General features: G+C 31.3%; 1 protein-coding gene across 4 annotated transcripts in view; it reads right to left on the reverse strand.

Annotated features, from left to right (window-relative positions):
* LOC116854068 overlaps positions 1–21630 on the reverse strand; it is a 50594-nt gene that overhangs the window by 17202 nt on the left and 11762 nt on the right. For 3 of the 4 annotated variants that reach the window (XM_032835613.1, XM_032835603.1, XM_032835594.1), the window contains exon 1: positions 3865–4909. The exons of the other annotated variant lie outside the window; for it this stretch is intronic. The gene's annotated coding sequence lies outside the window, so the exon portion shown is untranslated. Of the gene's footprint in view, positions 1–3864; positions 4910–21630 lie in introns of those variants that run through there. 4 annotated transcript variants of the gene reach the window in all.

A 21630-nucleotide genomic window follows, 5' to 3' on the forward strand; every position in this document is an offset into this window, starting at 1 on the left:
GGCGCTAATTTTCGTCGGTCGGTGATAGCCGATGACGATTTTGAAAAGAAATTAACGTTCACAGGCTTGTAAGCTACAAACGATATTGCACGATTCATATTATTTTGTCAGAATATTAATTTAGGAAGAGAGATTATCACGCATTATATATCAATTATTGCTACTATATTTCTTTTTTCTACTAATATCTTATTTTTTCGTCTTTCAGATTTACAGAACACCACAATTCACTTGTATGAGTTCTGTCTAAGAATTTTTATTCGATAAATTGTTATTCAATATTTTCAAGTTGAGCATTCGATTTTCTTAATTCACCATGTTTCTACTGTTAATCTATTGCCCTTTACATTCGTCGCACAGAGAGTGTGCGAATATTTATGTTACTAATCGGCAAACGATATTCTGCATTTAAACTAGATAAGTGTCGCAAATAACACTTATCAATCACAGAAATGGAAGCGATATGGATGTTGTCACAGATGAATACACTGGTAGGTTAAAGATCAATAGTGTAGCAGTAAATCTGTACCTTCAATGTTGCAACGTTTAATAATAAACATTTTTGCTATTTTGTATACTCTATGTAAAGCAAAAAAAAAAACGTTATTTATCTATCCATCTTTACTTATAATTTATGAATTCTATCACTCGTAATTTTCAATATTAAAAAGGGATAGCTACTAGATTGTCGTACTTTACTAGATTATTTACTACGATTTACTAGAAAGAATTCACAGTAATTTTTCCTAGTATTTTAACAATAGACATATATAAATGTCATTTATTCAGAAATAGAAAATAAACATCTATATTATATGTTACGCGCACACGCACACACGTATTTAGTAATTATTAGGACAATCACTCGGAGAAATGCAACTCGGAGAAACATAAAAGATGGAATGGAATGCAGAGAAGTGGAAAAAGGATGGAATGCACAGAAGTGGAAGGAGGAGTGGACGCGGCACTTGCACGCGATGGGAATTATTTTCAAAACGGAACATCAGATGTCGTCTTACATTACATATGCATGTGTACGTATGTGTGTACGACGTGACATATCGCATATCACATTCTCGTTCCAGATTCTGTCCTGGCTTGCGTTTCAAGTGAACCGTGCATTAAAACGGCTAGATATCGTAGGCGTATTAATATCTAGATGGTATATTCCATTGATCGTTCGCATGGCGCGCAAGTACTGTCTCGGTACGCATCGAGTGTATCCTTTGTACTCGGATATCCAAACAGCCGAAGACTAAGGTGTCACCCAGAGAGTCATTTGAATACCCGGGTATTTGCGGTGCTAATAGACGTACACTACGCATGTGTATTCACATAAATAAATATCCGACCTCAACCTCAACGACTCCATTCTATCTTTTATGTTTCTCCGAGTTGCATTTCTTCGAGTGATTGTCCTAATAATTACTAAATACGTGTGCGCGTAACATATAATATAGATGTTTATTTTCTATTTCTGAATAAATGACATTTATATATGTCTATTGTTAAAATACTAGAAAAAATTATTGTGAATTCTTTCTAGTAAATCGTAGTAAATAATCTAATAAAGTACGACAATCTTGTAGCTATCCCTTTTTAATATTGTGCGATACTCGCGATGATACCAGATACGTTGCGAAAAGTCGGCTTTGGTGTTGGAAATAATTTTTCTTGTTATTTGTTTTATGGTATGAGTGACGTACACTACACATACTGAAAAAAAAGATTACGACGATTTGGTAGTAGTTATTCAGCCTGTATTATAGGTATTAAATTTTAGTACCTATAACACAGGCTAGACAATTATTACTAAATCGTCGTAATCTTTTTTCTCAGTGCACATACACACACGAAAAAAGTTTTGTAATAATTAACAAATGCATTTGGTTGAGCATTTCAATGCAATATTTGGTATATATAATTAATATCAAATATAGTAATAATTACCAACCATCTGGTAATTACTACAAAATGATTAGTAAAACAAATACTTCATTTATTTGAACCAATAGTTTGATGAGTAAAATATCAAATAATTTAGTAATAATTACTAAATAGTGCAACTATTATTTACTAAAGTATTTAGTCACACATTTCGTATACTTATCACATAATGTGCTAAGTATTACTAAACAATATGATTTTTTTAACAAATTATTTGGTGATATGTACCACATAAATTGGTAAGTTACCAAATTTTAGCAAGAGATACCAAGCAACAGATATTATACGGCTTGCTAAGATTATTTCTTAATATATTAATTATTATAATATATTATAATATATTATATATTAATTATAAATATATATTATTTGATTATATTTACTCACATATTCAGTTTAAACTATTTCATCAAAGTATCTAGTAACTATTACCCAGGCTTGATGGTTATTGTCAAATCTTTTTTCGAAGCACCTATGTCGAGTTGCGTTATCCGAACTTGTAATGTTCGAATGCAGATGCCATCGAAATTGCCCACGGCACATTTAATGGAAAATTTATCTACAGCGATAAATCGACTTCGATGAAAGTGCAATATGCTTCGTTTCTCCTCCACGCGTATATTTGGTAAAAAAAATTATTTACTGGTACTTCGATTTTCCTACAGAGTAATTTCGATAATAAGAGCGTTTGATAGATCTTTTATTTTAAATACGTCTTGTGAAAATTTTGCTGAGAATGAAAAATTTTACGGAAAATTGTTTTACTCGAATATTTTTGTATATGGCGAAATTATTGGAGTAAAATTTAGGTTAAAATTATGTTCCTTTTTACAATGTCTTTTGTAAAGCTGAACTATATTGAAATTATAATAGCATAAATTATTATAGAATTAGTAAGTTTGATAACTTTCTGAATATAAGATAGAAAAAACATTCAAGTAATTACAATAATTTTGTAGTAAAAAATCAAACGTATAATATCTTTTAGGGAAGATTCTGTTGCAAATACCCACAAAATAGTTTTTTACACAATTTTTTCAAAGAAATAAGTAAAAATATCAATATAAGGTTTTAATTATACTATTTATCACTATTTTAAGTTAAAAAAGATCATTAAAAAAGATTAAAATTCCACCCAGGTTTTCTGAGCGCGGTGTTGCCGGATGCTTCCAATTGATGGACAACATTATAGCTCGTGCAATACTGAAACAAATGGAATAAGAATGTTTAAAAATTGTATTAAATTTACTGGAGAGCGAACCTAAATCCTTTAGAAAATTTTCAAAATTACTATTTCTTCTCGAGGCAGTAAATGAAAAAGAAAAAAACAATGATTTGTAACTTCGAAATATCGCCATTTTGTTAAATTTTAACTTTCTGCATATAGCAAAGGCTCATCTTTTAGCAAATTTAATAGTTTTTTTAAATTTTCTCCCATTTACTTCAGATTATTACATGAGTTATAATGTTCATCAGTTAGAAGCACCGGGTGATATCGCGCTCAAAAAACCTGGACGGAATTTTACAATTTTCTTTTAAATATAAAAATAATTTCTATACTTATAACAACAATAAATAGCATGGTAGAACCTTATATTGATATCTTTATTTATTTCTTTGAAAAAAATTCGTTAAAATCTATTTCATTATGTATAATCTAATATTACAAAAATTTTGTTGTAATTTTTATTGCAATGTTCTCTCTGTGTAACAAATATTACCGTGAATTAAACATATTTATATAACATGTATAGGAAAACGAAAAAAAGGGAACATATCTTCGATAAATTGAGTTAATCCTTGCGGCGATTTGAATTCTGGTTACGTTATGCGTTTATGTACATATGTATCGTAACGATGTAATTTTGTGCAATCTTCAAGCGCAATTTGTTGCACCACTGTGTACCTGTTACTTACGATTGCAAGATATGACGATTGCCTACGAGTGTAGATTACACAACGAATCATTATAACCTGAGATCGTGTTTATTAGCTTGCACTTAGTTTTCATTGTCGACTTGATATCCGGTATTCAGTCAACGAAAGTGTTACGTGATTCACATATCGAGTATAAAAATAATATTTAATTAGTTATTGGCCTTTAGCGCGCTTGACGGACCACTGTAATCCCAACTCCCAGAAGTTATTATCTAGTTCTTAGAAGCTACTTGTCGGAACATCATCTTTGTTCAAACAATTCGACTGAAATCATGGCTAAGTTCACATGAGTATCTTAAAGCCACTGCTTTCCTTCGCTCATCGGCATTTTTATTCCGTTTTTTTATCGTTCTATTTATTCGATATATTCATTGATAATCTATCCAATTAGTTTTGCTGACCTTTGTACATATAATCTATACTTAAAGACTGAAGCGGGAGGTGGCTCGTGAAGTAGCGACAGAAATTACGTAATCTCATGAAAGAGTCACATGGCGTACAGTATACACTAGAATCCATTTATTTTCACGAGAATATACTCCTCTACCATCTCAAGATCGATACAGGAAAAGATTTCCCCGTCAGACGATATTTCGTCCCCGAAGACTTCGAAATTTTCGATTTATCGAAAGATCTCTCATCAATGACGAGAGATGCAACTAACAGTTCGGAGCCGGCCGGCCGGCCGCCAAGTCTGTGCTTGGAAAATCGTGCTTCACTTATTTTCAATCAACCAGGAGGACCTGGAGTTAATGAAGGAGGAGCGGAAACGCGGTGTCCTCGGCGGACACACTCATGAGCGCACAGCACAGCCGCTCCCTGCTCGGCTTTAAGAACATTGGCCGCGACGTCGCCGCGGGGGGAGGGGGACGATCGAATTTAGGTTCCTTGCCGAGTCACACGAATAATGCATACTGGTCGCGCACTACTTCCGTCAGGACGAAAGCCGCGGATTCTAGGGTCGCTTCGGCCGCACTGGACGCGCTTCGTCGGTGTGCAGCGCGCCGCGGCGGCACGGCACGGCGTCGCGCCGCGCTTCGATTTTCCGCGACCGTCTGCGACTGTGCAACGCGAACGATTTTGCGCCATATACACATACGCTTCCCGCTGCCCACCGACGACGACACGCTCTCTCTAACACGAGGCACCGCGAGAGAGGCTCGTCTTCCTCCAGTTCCTCGTGTTTTTCGCATCTCCGACGGCACGACGATTAAATATATCGACATAATTCTGATAAATTGTTTCTATACATTCAGACACAAAGATGCGCTTGACCTAACTAAAATTATAATTATTTTCTGGCTTCAATCACATCTTTCGGTTATTCCAATACGAAAATGGTAATAGTAACACGCATATAAGATTATTAACACTAACATTATAGTGGAATTGGATAAAAAAGGTGGTTTTCTTGACCATAATTTATAGTGATTATTGCAGTTACTTATGTAGCTTATCTGGTTTCCTGCATGGAAAATAAAAAACTGATTGAATTAATTACATGTTAGGTCAAACAGGTTTTAATGAAAATAAACAGGATTTCTAGTTGTTATAACGAGATATTCTCTCTGATATGCAACCAAAGCAGATGTACCAACCAGTGAGTTTGTATACTGCGTATGTAGTAATAACATTCATGCATCTTATTATTATGACTACATAGGGATAAATCTATAAAAGAATCTACGCAATATGAAAGTTTTAACTGTGACATATGTTGGAGAGGATTAATTTCTGAGTAAAACGCGCTTTGAATCAGTTGAATAGTTAAGATATTTTAAGTTAAAGACATGTTAAAAATGCGAGAATTGTGTAGAACACCTTAAAAAATATTTCTGTTTATACAAATATTTCACATTATACATGTTATTGTATTCAAAAACAGAAAAAAAATAAGACGTATTTATATTTCTTTGTTATTTAATTATGCGCACCTGCGGTAATTTTTTTAAATACGTTATATGATCAATATTAAATATGTTATACGATTAATATTCAGTTCACAAATAATCTATTGAATGTTTAAATTTTTCGTTTTATTAAATTGATAAGTTCATCGTATACTAAAATAACAGATACTGAAAAGATTAGCAAAGGCCTCTACGCAAGACATGATTTTGATCGACTTATTTTGAAATATTTTTTTGTAAAATTCGCTAAATTCAATTCTTTGCATAGGAACCTTTGGTAATCTTCTCAACATTTGCTGTTTTAGATATGAGACTTATTCATTTAGTAAAGCGAAAGATTCGACAACTACTACTCAACAAAGAATATTTTTATTTTAGAAGCAATAGGAGACGATAAATAAATGTACTATAGATAACCTAACAATTTATTAACATTTTATATAAACCAGTTTATAGCAGATATATATATATATATATATATATATATATATATATATATATATATATCATTATATTTAAAAAATTCAGAAATATGTTCATGAAAAGAAAGTCGATGTTTAAATAAAAATTCTGCAATATAATCTACATAATGTTTACTGCGTATTTCAACGAGTTATTGCATCTATCATCATATCTCGCCATGCATGCTCAATATTTTGTGTATGAACGTTAATTTCCGGATCAACAAAATTATGGTTTACCGTTTATGGTTTACCGTTAAGTGTTGGTAAGTATTATTTTCAAAATAATTGAAAGCTTTCCAGAAACCTGACATTATAATTGTTCTTGGCTTCCACAGTTCCACAGTTGTGATATTCACGGTTGAATGGCTTCTAAAAGAGTTTTAGCCGGTCGATTAGGAACATATTCAATAAATAGTTTTTTTTGTATTTGTCTCTCAAGACCGCCAAATATCTGTTGTCCTTCGATGAGACGTCCTTCATTATATTTACGTTTGCCAATTTTTACTTGTCTGGCCTGTGTCTCATCCACTTCCACTATACATTTTTCTTCGCTTTTTGTTTGCTGACCTTATCCACTCATTCAATACACAGCCAATATAGAAATTTATAATATAAAAAAGAAAATAGAAAACAAGAAAACAAAATACAGTATAATCGAAATACAGGACAAAAAATACGTACCTCTCGAAAATTACTTGATGGTTGTTGAAGTTATATTTAATTTTATTTCAAGGAATGAATGACGCGGTAGAGGCATCAAGAATATGCTACAAAGCGATAAGATTTCTGTAATTCTAAATGTCCTTCTGAAAACCAAGTTCCATGAAGTGCATTTATATGAAAATTATACCATAGTCATCCTCTGTTTAGCTTTTTCTTCGCTTTATTTTGTGTACTGTGACAATAAATGTTCTCATGATAAGTTTCTTGGAGAATTACAACAAGCTATCTTGTCATGTGTAACATGATGTATTAAAAAATCAATGAACTTATTTTCATATATCAATGGTAGTTAGAAACCGCATGTCTGCTTTTGGTTTAGAAACCAAAGACGAAATTTTTATTAAGAAATATCAAATAAAATGTTATTACTATTGTGCATGTGTAGAGGAACTTGGTAGAATATGCCATATTTAACATAAATTTGGCTTTTTTCCTATTTTTTTTTCAAAGTAAACACATACGATTTACGTACTAGCTTTATTTCTCCTTACTTTTTCTGTTATCTTCAATAGTATAATTTCGATAAAATATTTTCATTGTTTACTATTAAAAATAAATTTTTTAATTTGCAAAACATGTTTTGCAAAGTGACATATGATGCATTCATTTGGGTAATACGCTATCTAATATGAGCTAATATACAATTTATTTTGGATAATATATCATATACATTTGATAATTTAACTTAAATAACTACTTGATCTATTGTAGAAAAATATAAATGCACATAGTAATACTATAAATGTCAGTATAAATGGTTTTCAATGTAAAAAATGGAAATTTGAAATTAAATTATACCACTGAAATTAAATTGGTAAAAAATTCAACCAGTACATAGGTAAATTTTTATTTATCAGATATTGTAATAGGATTTATTCATAAAGATAATATAACTAGTATTTGAAGACAAAAGTGATTCATTATCGACAAACTTTTAAAACAATACCTTGCCTGAGTAATAAATACAAAATATTTTAAAGTCATAAAAATACATTTAATGTCATGTAGAATGTAAAAAAATCTGATAAATCGCAAGATAAACTTAGTATCATAGTTACATTTTTTGCAGCACGAACTCTTGATGAGCAGTCCCCATGAACCTATTTACAGTTATGCAGCACATCATGCAAAACGTGAATCATTCTAGTCACAAGAGCGCTCCTAGCGATAACTTTGAGCGACAATATTCACTTAACTAGCAAAATTTTTCCATATTACTCTAATCAAATTTGTCTGTTTATTTTAACCAGACTAACACTTTAATCAGCATTTAACTAAGTTTGTCTGGTTTAATCGAAATTATAAATTGTTTAAAATTCACTAAATACAGTTTGGTTAATAAATTCATACTTATTCAACAAATTTAGATTGATTCGATTGAATTTTTTTCTCTGCATAAGACTCTAAAATAGCAAGAAAGTGAAGTTTCAGTTGGAAGGAAGGACATTCAGCACGAAAGACTAAAATGTGGTTCACGTCGCAAGGAACGAAGACGTTCGTCGTTTCGGGTCAAAAACGGAACGGTCGCGAGACTTCACGGATGACGAAACGACGGATGCACTTTGCTCACTGTCCTCGTGGTTAGGCTGACGCCTAGAGACGATGCCTCGGGAATAGTTGAAGCATAATGATTTGGAACGTCGGACTGTTATAGAACGGCCTAGGCACGTTGTCAAAAACATAGGGCCGATGCTCTCATCCTATCGGGATTCACTTTCTATCCATTCTGATTCTCTTTCCGAGTTTCTCGTCTTGTTGGATCCTACGTTGAAAAGTATCGTTGCTGCCATCTTCTTAGAGTGTAATCGCAAATTATACGTACTAGTGACTTAAGCAGTTATCACATCTCGAGACATGAGTTGCGACGAACAAAGTTCCTCAAACCGGCGCGTAACTTTACCTCGGACTTTGTGACTTATCATCTTGGTTTTTAGGTTCGTTGGAAGAGTCACGCAAGGTTGAATATATTATTACATAATATCCTATAATACAATATTCATTATAGGATTTCTCTCGCAGTAACAGACAACATCTTATTAAATATCGTATTTCAAACGTGTGTGTAGACTTATAATCTAATCATCATTGTGTCAAAACCTAATACACACATCTTAATTATTTCAAAAAAATCGAAAGATGTAAGACAGACTCACGAAATTTTTTGTAATATCTTGTAATTTGACCTTTAATGCCGCACACATGTGGTAATGCAGCCACAAAAAACATGTTGTGACAACCTTTGGTGACACCTACTTAACATGCTGGAAGCTTCATTTTTCCCATGTTATTTTTTTGCATTCTTAAGAGACCTATGCTTAACTCAAGAGACCTATGCTTAACTTGACAGTTCAAACTGATATAGTTTCTTTCGCAGGAATAAGGGTCTAAGAATGTTTTGCTTAAATTGAATTATGTATATTTCGATACATGTATACCTTTGATAAGAAAATATTTTATTCAAGTTATCAGATATATATGACATTATTCTAAGTAAATTGTACATAGATGGTATATTATCTAATTGTGGATCATGTGTTATTTTGCAAGATATTTTTTGTTTTTGATAATAAACAATGAAAATATTTTATTAAAATCATATATAGAAAGTAACAGAAGAAATAAGAAAAAAGTAATTAGTGTGCAAAGAAAAAAAAAAAGAAAAAAACTTCAAAGAAAAAAAAATTAAATTTTTGTTAAATATAACTCCCACATATTCTCTCTCTCTCTCTCTCTCTCTCTCTCTCTCTCTCTCTCTCTCTACATATGTAGTACACGTGTACTACATAGTAATAAAATTATATACATATTTTTTACTAAAAATTTTATTATATTTTTAATTAGAAATTGTTTGGTAAATGTGGTATTTTCAGTGTATAGAAAACTGAGAGTATAGAGGCAACAAATACTTCAAACGGAAAATTACAGGACAGATTTGAGACCATATTAGGCATTAAACGATCAAAATTTTCTTAAAATAATCGACAAATTAATAATTAAAAGTATAAACAATGATGATGCATGTAATTGTGTATAATTTAATTAATTATTCATGAAATTATTGATTAATTATCATTAATCGTGTATAATTCACCGATAGTGTATGATCAATTACATCAAAGATGATTAATAATTAATTTCATCAATCGTTTGTAATTTTATGTATGACGATTAATTAATTTTACTTATTGATTTGCCAATTATTTTAGAGAGAATTCAAATAGAATTTTAATTAATTGATGTTCAACACTGTTTCAGATATCTGTGAAACAAATACCTGTAAAATAAAAACTGTAAAATAATAAAAATATATACTCTTTTTTCTCTCAATATTCAAAAGCCTTAATAGGCGCTGCCTCGATTAATTTCTACCCGGGTAAGAACTTTTTGAAGCTGGTATAAAAATACATATAATATTTGTATATTCGTACACATAAATATATTGCCAATAAGCATGGGAGAATGTTTGAAACTTTTATTCAATTGAAGATATTGAAAATTGATGTGTGACTTCTCTCCCAAGAATACGAATCTAAGGTTTTTTTTTCCGATTGAACTGTGTATATTATGATATGTGCTTACACCGTGTATCTTTGATAAGTAAATATCTTGATGAAGTATCATAGTATCAGATCGCGTAAGTTGATGTAGCATGGCACGATATCCGGTGAATATCTCCTGTCGCGTCTCTACTACTTTTGATAATGTACTCAGAAGTATCAAGGCGCGAAAACATCTTATCAGAACTGATCCCATTCCATACGTGTGTGTGTGCGTTTGCGCGCGTGCTCGAGTCGTATTCGAAAATAGTCCAAGAACGAAACCAAAACACGTGACTCGAAGCAAAGTGCGACTACAATAGAATATAACGTTGGAAGGCAACGTTGTCGAGTGTTGAATCGCGAGCTCAATGAATCGAGCGAGGTAACCCCTTCTCTGGCGACCGACCGTGCAAATCGTACGTTGTCAATTAATCTCTCGTAAGCTTTTACAACGCTTAGCGATGTATCGATCCTTAAAATCGATCGAACTTAAAACTATATCGCATTTCCGAAAATATCTGGTCAATGCCGATCAATTCTGTACGCGAAGCGTTCTTCTTCTGATCCGATGCTGAAATTTCAGACTTACGAAGCGCTAATCGATTGCGCGAGGGATTAATCTGACCGATTCAATGTCGAGTTATGAATTGCTAGCGCGGGAAACCGAGCGAAACTCCCTCGAACATGCCCGACCTCAGATCAATTCCGACGTGTTAATACGTCGAGCGAGTTATGCGCCGGCAAATACACAACGGGACAACGTTTCTTCAACGTGCAACAGGAAACTTCTTTCAGCCGAGTTGCATAACGGAAAAATTGTCCCCGCATTACCGGAAACGTCTCTCGACTGCTCCTTGGCGATTTTAGGAACGCTGCGCACGTCACTGATATAGACGTTATATCAGTCGTACTAGAATTGGCAAATGGTCCAAAGAGTTCCTTAACCTTTCGAGGTAAGACCGCGGAGATCGAAGAAGCACACACACATTCATATGTTCACAGCACGCGGCAACGAAACAGATATAACGATGTTCGCGAGAGCGTAATGAGCGTATTAAATCATTGATATCGCCATGTTTGACGCTCAAAGTACCGTAAAATAACTATTGCGGAGTAAAACACGCGACGGCGTAACGAACCGGAGACCGTAAATGTGGTGGTGGACGGTATCGATAGGTAAAAATAGCGCGTAAGGTTCGAGTGCGTTCTACGGAACACCGCGGGTAAATGAGACACGCCGCCGCTCGAATCGTTTGCTGAAAATCTATTATTAAAATTTCTAGATATTCCATTCTATGAACGACATCCTCCGTGATTCAACGGATTCGGTAATGCGAGTGCCGCTGATAAAGGAAAACGGCGAATAAGCCCGTTTGTTTGCAATCGATTTCATTTGAGAATTATTAGGACTCTTATAAGAAGAGAATTTAGAGAACAGTTTTGTTTTTTCATAAAACAAAACTGAGAAAAAATGCCTAAAAATTAACAAAGATTTATTTTTACTCGGTTTAAGTAAACAATACTCGTTTTAAATTAAGAGAATTTTGATTTCAGTAAATATATATATTAATGGTACCCACCTATAATATTTATTAATTTTTAAATATTTGTTTATCAGTGTATATAGATTCTTTTCAATTTTACTAAATTTCTAATAGAGCAAGAATAGATTGTTAGTGTAAGATCTATAATACTTTGTTGAGGGAATCTCTTTAGAAACGTAACAAATTTTTTAACAGTATATTTCGTTTTCTATAAAATATAAGTCCACAGAGAAAATATTGTAATAAAAATTATGTTAAAACTATATTTCTTTCCGCAATATTCTTTTTACAAATATTGCATTGTATTGAAATTGTAATGTTATATATTGTAGAGATAGTAAATTTGACGATTTATCTGATACATGGTATAAAAAAAATATTTGAGTGATTACAATAATTTTGTAGTACAAAATGAAACGTGTATGATATTTTTAAATGAACATGTAATAATTTCGGTCATAATTCTGTACGGACCAAGAATTAAAAAAAATTTTGTTGTAATTTACACTGAAATATTTTTTCTGTGTAGCACAAAATAAGAGAATAAAATGTCGATCTATTCTTCGGTTATAAAACTTTATGTTAATTTTCACTATACGTTCTCTCCGTGTATCATATGCCATAAAATATTTTTTTCACCAAGACATTTATTGAATTTTACTATATAGGTTGATATGTTGTATACATATCTCTGACTCATATTGTTATTCGCAATTATACGCTACGTACGCCGCGTTTAAAAAGCTAGAAAAACTGGTATTTTTCACGAAGTAAGTTAATTTTTTGCTTGATCAGCATTATATGATTTTTCAGCTATTAGCTCTAAAAATCTTATCTATTTTCAAAAGAAGTGTAAAGTAAATAGGAAGAATTAATAATAAGAAGTAGAGAGTGAATAATGTTATTTTCCTGTCATATATCAGACAAAGAAATTGTAATAAAATATAGTAAGAAGCAGAAAGAGATTCTTGATATAGGCACTGGCAATTAATGCAATAAACTGCCTCTGATATCTAATAAACTGACTCGGAATTAATACAATAAACTGTTAACTTAATAAGTTTATAGTTGGACAAAATGTTTTTGAATGACTTTTGGAATGCGATAAATCTAATTAAAATATTTTAAATAATATAAATTAATATAAAATATTTTATAATATTTTATAATATTTTTTAATATATATTAAAATATTTTATAATAATATAAATTTACGCATTTCTTATATTCTCTGTTGAAAAGTCCTTATCTACACGGAAAGCATTTTAAAAATTATCATAGAGAGTTTTGTAACTAAAAAATAGATTTCTACATTCTGCAGTAATTGACTATTCTATTATCTCATATGTATTTTAAGAACTGAAGTGTACTATTAAAACATTTTCTGTTTCTAGAGAAATTTACCACGTTCCTTGGCAAGACAGATCTTGCTGACAGCTTTTCTTGTTAAACAGAAATATTATCTGCTTCAAGTGTATTTTTTAAGTTTATATATCCGCAAATCTATCATCAAACTTCATTATAAGCATTAAATTCATTCGAGATACATTGTAAATTCTAGTAATTTAGCATTTAAATTAAGAATATTAAATTAAAATAAAAATTCAGCTTGTTTACTATATAGAATCGAGTAAACTTTTTTCGCTAAAATTTTCCGATATTTTTTACAGAAAGAATAAATTCTCTGGAATTCTCGTGACAAACAATAAGCTTTTTTCAAATTGGCGACAAGTATATTTTAAGGTTATTATTAAGAAAATATTTTTAATAAGGAAAAAGGCAGTGATTACTTGAAAGAAGAAAAATGAACTAAATAAGCATTTTTTTAGCAGTAGAATAATATTTTTCTGTGTGTAGGTGCTCATTCTAAACTTACGTTTATCAATCACGTTTATCGAAAAGGAAAAAGAACCGCAGTAAAATTGAAAAGAATTTATATGAGAGAAAAAAGAAAACCATAATATTCTTTCCATAATAGACTGTCCTAGAAAGATCACCTCTGCTGCTGCAGGTTCGACCACAGTGGACTCGGCAGAGTTGTGTAAGATAGATCCCAAAATGTTGCCATCGACTCAAAATCATGCGCGAGTCGTTGCTCGTGACGAATAACGACATAAAACTCGTGCGTCTGCGAGGAGGCGCGAGCATGTGACGAGAACCTCGTGGTCACTCACGTGCTATTCATAACCTGAACTCACGGCTCTCCGTTCCACGCACTTTTCAGATAGGTGTTACGTGTGTGAACGCGTCCACATACCCATATACACACTCATACACACACATACATACCCATATACACACATGTACGTACGTACGTACGTACGTGCGCCGACGCGCTTATATTCGTAGATTACGTCTCACACATGAACGTACAAACGAACTACACACGATGCACACGTAAAACTGCATTTTATTACCTGCGGCCGCAGCGAGGTCTTTACGTAACACGTACGAACGTCAGGAAGGTCTACGATCTTCAGCACGTGCACAACGCGCGCAAATTTTGTGACTCCGCGCCCGTTGTGACACGCAAGAGAAAGAAGAAGGTGCACTATTTTTTTCCTCGTCGTACGTGCTGACGTTTGTTTTTACAGTGTCGATCTCGTATATCCGCGAAATACCACGCTGACGCCAAGTGGGAAGTAGAAAAAACTTTACGTAACAATGTTGCCTGCGATATCACTACTGTTTGTCTGCGGGAGAAAAGTGGCTCCCTATATTAAATGTTTAATAAATTATAACATAAGCAGATTTTATATTAATCATGTTTGCAATAATTCATACGGACTTATTAGTTCAAACGGTGTGTGCTTGGAAAAGTTCCATAATATAAAATATTAAATTCCCTTTTGATTTACTTAAACTACTATATCTTTTTAAAACTCATAGAAAATACAAATTAGATATATGTTGCATTATTTTTCCCAAAATTCTTCAAAGAAAAAACAATAAAGAGAAAAAAAATCTAGACATATTTATAAAAATAAAAAAAACTGAAGAAACTAAAATGATTTTATTCTCTTTATGTTAATGGCACGAATCAATGCAAATACGATATATTTTAAATGAAGTGTAAATAACGACAAAATACAACGTAATGCAATATAAAACGAGTAAAATGCAATCAGTAAATTATGAAAAAACGTAAATTTAATTGCAATTACCTGCAGCATCTACCAATTCAAGATTTAATAATATTTTAATTATATACAGTCACCGCGGAAGGTATGTTAAAATATAACTAGTAAAGAAGTAAGGCTATAAATTCTTGAAAACGGGAATAACTAAATTATTTAGACAAAAAACGATCGTTTCATTAACGTAATGTAATACGTTTTTATGGATCAGCAAGCACTTGCTGTGATCAATTTTGCGCGATGTTACGCACCTACTTAATTATTGTAATTACTGTAGCTTAATAGATTATTCATTCTTCTTCCATTACCAAAAGGCAGTTGTTTTTAGCATTTTTAAATTACCATAAATATAGATTGCTATGACCTGTATATCGATTACTTCCACTTAATTTGTTTCACATTAATCTCTATTAATAATATGTTATTTTAATATTGCATCGAAGTAAAATTAATATGAACGTTATATTTTAGAAGTAGTATACGTTGCTCTTCGAAAATTGCATTCTGAAATACTTTTTAGAGAGAGTTAGCAATATATTATTTTCCAATATATTATTTTAAAGGGAATACTCCTCGTCTTCCGCACAAAATAAAACGAAGATTGTTTCTTTGGCAAGGAATTTTGCTGAAGATTTTATTTCCTCTACATTTCAGTATAATGTATTATTTTAATATCCCTGTTCTTGAATTTATCGCAACAACAGAACTATGATAGATATATTGGTGTTACGCGGAATCATATTTAAATATATTGTATTTCGTAATTTTTCCTCCTACACCGCTGCTAAAATAGACAACTCATATTAAGTTCGATGTTCGGTGGAAAATGTGCTGTAAGAGCTTACGTAACCGACCGTAGCCAGTTTCTGTCCACGAATATACACATGCGTGCATGCATATTCTACTTTGTTCTTTCTGTTTTGTCAATGTTATACTTAGCATCTCACCACGCTTGCATCGGACGAGTCGTGCTGAAAGTTCACACTGTCGAATTAACGCGCGATCGCTATCGATCTTGAAGAGTAATTCAACGCCGCTACTTCAATTACTTGAAGTCATTATAAAAGAAAATGAGCTTATTAAGTATTCGTTAAAACTTTTTTTTTAACTACATATAAATTAAAATATTATCTAATTGTTCATGCAATTATATCGATTACTTGAGAGTTGAGATATTTAAAACTAAAATTAATACTTTTTACATGCGTCCCTTTGATTAATGTGTTATTTCTGACTTCTATTTTTTATTTCTTGTAAACTTTAAAATTAGTATTTTAATGAGAAACTATAATTATATCAACAATACTATAATTATATACATTAACTGTATTAATGTATATATAAGTATGTATATTAAAGATATAGATAAGATATATTATATAGATAGATTATAGATAAGATATAGATAAGATATATTAATATACTATAATTATTATTAACAATTTATATATCAATATTATACACAAATTTCAGAGTTACTGACCATTTTGCTTGAAAAATATAGCGATGTAAAGTTCAGAATTTATAGTAATATTTGAGATACATATACATATAACACATATTTAAATGTATATACATCTTTTCATTATCTGTATATCTCTACTAGATCAACTGATGCATGCAAAGCTTTAATAAGGAAAATAAAAACATTTTTCGTACTTGTAATATTGTACATATTCACTTCAACTTTGTCTCCAATTAACATTCCTCATTTGTACAACAATTCCTATAGAATAATATTACACATGTAGAAATTGTTATACATACTGTTGAACACGTTATCATTTAGATAATGAAATAAATATACAGAAAATGTATAGAAGAAATTAATATATATAATTTAGTTCGATAAATAATAAATTTATGAGTGATCCCCTTGATACGCGCTACTGAAAATACAATACTGAGCCTTACAACTTTCTTAAGAGCGAAATGAAAATCAGTTACAAATATATTATGCATGTATAATAATAGAAAATTAAAATAACCAGAAACGCTGAAAAGAAGTTATATTTCATAAACCCCGGATAAATGCGAGCAATCGACGTCACTTATTAGAAATATATAGCCGACATCGCAGGAATTTACTACAATTTATGCAGACATATTCGCATCATGAACGCAAGAGAATAATCTCATTTTGCCGAGAGAAGCTCAATAATCAAGCAATATATTCTTGTTACTTTAATAAGTACAATTTATCGTCTCGTAATCTTTCTATCTTGTTATTTCATTTTTGTATTCTGTATTGTATTATATATTACTTTAATCAGATCAGAACTAATTTTAAAACGTAGAAATAAAATTTGATAGTAAATTGTATGTAAATTGAACACGTTTTAGTAACATTTTGTTTTAATAAAATTTGGTAAATCTTTATTTGTATCGGAGAAGCAAACAATTACCTGAGCGTGTATCAACAATATACAAGAAAAATGACGGAATTTTGTACGCGGATATATATTTGTGTTGCGAATGCAAGAAAATAATTCCGCATTTTCCCGACAAACTGCGAATAAAACTGTGAGTAAAAGAGACGCGTATGGAGAAACGAAGCATATGCACTCGCAGTAGTAAGAGTCGATCACTTATGGTACTATAGCGACCTGTGCTGCCTCGACGTCGGTGTATAAGAAATTTAAGATGAGCCGCGATCGATTTTTCAGCAAGAAGAGAAAGAGAAGAAGGGGGAGAGAGGGGGGAGAGAGGAGGAGAGAAAGAGAGAGACTCTTAAGATTACATGTTATGCACGGTACTTTGACGCGTGCAATATAAAATACTATGCAGTGCCGATACTTTAATAATAGAGAAAAATATTAATATTTCTTCGATATTATCGAAATTGTTAAATTTAACTTGCATTCTCACAAATGTAGACGCGATTAATTTTGTCGGCGAAGTGTCGATATTCATGTAGGGAGACGTTTTCATTTTCGAAGGAAATACCTGTCGACTAGAGCTCTTTCTTTATCCTTCAACGAGAGTACAACTAACCTTGTTATTGAACCGTACTCGAAATTTAAACCCGTGAGAATATGAATCACGGGATTCCTCGAGGGAGAAATTTTCGTCGGCAAGGGGTCGCGATTGTTGGCCGAGATTTGTCTCGTATATTGTTTCGTGTTTCATCCATAGAGAGACCATCAGTGCGACGAAGCATTTCATTTCCTATTCGCGGCACGACGGCGATCCAGAGAGACGCGACGCCTAACTATTGATTTACTCCGGTATCGAGTCAAGCGGGAGTTTTCCTCTCTCGACCCTAGAACCTCGCAACGCGAAGACCTTTATCTCATCTTCGATGATATGATGATACTTTTTACGAAGTGCGATTATTCTTAGCTATTATTGCTTTTAACGACTGATCGCGTTGACTGAAAGCGTGACAAATTTAGATCTTGCATGTTGCTGCAAGAAGTTGCAGGAAATTGCTGTGAAACTTCGAGGTGAATAGACGAGAATAAAATGCGACGAATTTAAAACTACACAAACGGTAAAAGTCGATACTTGAAGACAGCTATTACATCCATTCCCTCTCTTAAAAAATATCTAAGAAATAAAAAAATATGTATTCGCGATGGGTGCACAGAAAAAAGGAATATTCTTGTTTGCAGAATACCTTTATCGTTGACATTTTAAAAATAAGATTAATGCTAAAATGAGATTATATGGTGTTGAATAAAGATAAATTAATCTTCAATCAAGACGAATATAGTCAAATTAACACAATTATTTTCTCATAGAAGATTACAATATTAATATTCTTGCTTGTATATTATTAGTCTACAATCAAATTTACAACAACAAAAATATCAATATTGTTGGTTATATATGAGAAAATGATAAATAACCAAGAATATTAATATTGTAATATTTTATGAGAAAATGTGTTAATTTGATTATGTTCGTATTGATTGAAGATCTAATTTATCTTCGTTCAAAGTTATATAATCTCATTTTAACATCTCATTTTCCAAACAAGAATATTCTTTTTTTTCTGTATACTAATCGCATATTTATTTATGCTAATATAAAATATTTTTCATGTAAGAAAATATATTTTTTATATGAAAAAATGATAAATTACCAAGAATATTAATATTGTAATATTTTATAAGAAAATGACTGTGTTAATTTGATTATGTTCGTATTGAATGAATATCTAATTTATCTTCGTTCAAAGTTATATAATCTCATTTTAACATCTCATTTTCCAAGCAAGAATATTCTTTTTTTCTGTATACTAATCGCATATTTATTTATGCTAATATAAAATATTTTTCATGTAAGAAAATATATTTTTTCTTAAAAACTTAGTTCCTCATGAAAGCGACTTTTTATTTAAATAAAAGAATTTACTATTAGTATTTAAATAAAAGAATATATTACGTTCAAGGAATTATAGTATTCATCGAAAAGATACTATTTATTTTTTAGATATTTTTTCTCTCATGGTACAGCTACAAATATTTTAGTATTGATAAAACGGGTCTATATAAAAACTGTGCGCAGGACAAATATGCGCGTAATATATTGAATGTGGATTCTCGTCAATTACAATATGTTAACAAATGTTTCGATCCCGCTTTAGATCATTACTGATGTTAAATTATAAAAATAATTCGTCAGGTATATAATCGCAATCTCAACTGCCAAGTTACAATACATATCTTAACGAATATAATGGAACGTGTGCTCCCTAAAATTATTATCAAACTTCTCTTATTAATTCCTATATTCTAGTCTCTCAAGATAAATGATCACCATTCCGTAGTTCTAAATGCAAACAGTTTGACCATGGTTTGTAATCTTGGACCATACAGGATTATAAGTAAAATTACTATATATTTTTGTTTATGCGTATTTAACTTTTTATTACAAAATTATTGTAATTATTTAAATCTTTCTGATATCGTATATTCAGCAGATCATCAAATTTACAATTTCTATAATAATGTACTACAATTTGCAATGTCAGTATAGTCAAGTTTTACAAAAACTATTGAGAAATAAAATATAATATTAATATCATTTTTACTACAATATTTTCTCCAAATATAAATTTTCAGGTATCACAAATCTCTTGAAATCATAAAAATTTCGAGTATTTTTTTGTTTTCAAATACTTCAAATGTTACTGTTATTTATATAAAACAAACATATATAATAAAGTCGCTGAAAAATCTGCTCAATGTTTTTACATTAATTATCGAAATTATAGATTATCTCGTTTATGTTGTACATAATCAAATAATTAAAATTCTTATTTGCTGATACATCTGCTCGCGGTTAATGACGCTCGAAGTATTTGCGGTATAGAGACGACGAAACAAGAATAAATTGTTTATTTCGGAAATATAGCGTATCACCGAAATTCCACGCTACATTACTTTCCGCTATTCGCGCTTCACGATCTCGAGACACGGTCGCGGTAATGCATCGAGGACGCTCGTTAACCACTCCATTAACCATTTACTGACGATCCAAGATCATCGGATCAAAAGCTAACTGCCTTCTTGTATAATGACAACGTCATTTACGCGTATCTGACACAATTTTCGTGTCACTTGAAGAATTGCTCTGGATTGAGTATGCTACTTTTCATGGAGCCTGAAAATCTCAGCCGCATTCCGCCGTAAGCGAGGAATTTTTCACAATCCGCACGAGAACGAAATCCGATACAGAACGACGTTTTAGTGGAAATACGAAAATGTAGAAAGATACGTACAGAAAAATGTATGTTCTATTTAAATAAATGTTACCTCCTTCCCCCGTTTCAAATATTTCTTAAGTTTATATATGTTCGCAAATTTATCGCAAGTTTTCATCATAAACATTAAATTTATTCAAAATACGTTCTGAATCTTAATAAGTTTAGCATTATGAAAAATATTAAATAAAAAAAAACATTCGGTTTATTTACTAGAAAATATTAAATAAAAAAAAAATTCGGTTTACTTACTAGAATTCAAATCAACTTTTTTCTATAAAAATTTATAATATTCTTGTAAATAGAATATATTCTTCTTTTGAATACATGCTAATGGACTTTTCTAAAATTGTTTATGAGCATATCTTGAGAGTATTATTAAGAAAATATTTTTTGTTGAAGATAGCCACTATATACTTAAAAGAATGAAAGTAGATTGAGTAATTGCTTTTCTTAGCAATATAGAATGATACTTTCATGTGTATACAGTTTTGCTGAAAATTTATTTCGCGGTTCGGAGGCCAGTCGAAAGTCAGTAGTTCATTAAGTCTTGATTCATTCTACTATCTAAATATTCGTACGCTAAATTGGCAATGTTCCAAACTCTGAAAGTCTGTTTAGTAGTAGCATATCTCTTGTCTTAATGCTTAATTTGTCTTCTCCTTTGATATATATATATATATATATATATATATATATATATATATATATATATATA

The sequence above is a fragment of the Odontomachus brunneus genome, unplaced genomic scaffold (assembly GCF_010583005.1).
Source record: "Odontomachus brunneus isolate Ranch 3 - 2012 unplaced genomic scaffold, Obru_v1 Obru_scaffold_001, whole genome shotgun sequence".
NCBI classification, from domain to species: domain Eukaryota; kingdom Metazoa; phylum Arthropoda; class Insecta; order Hymenoptera; family Formicidae; genus Odontomachus; species Odontomachus brunneus.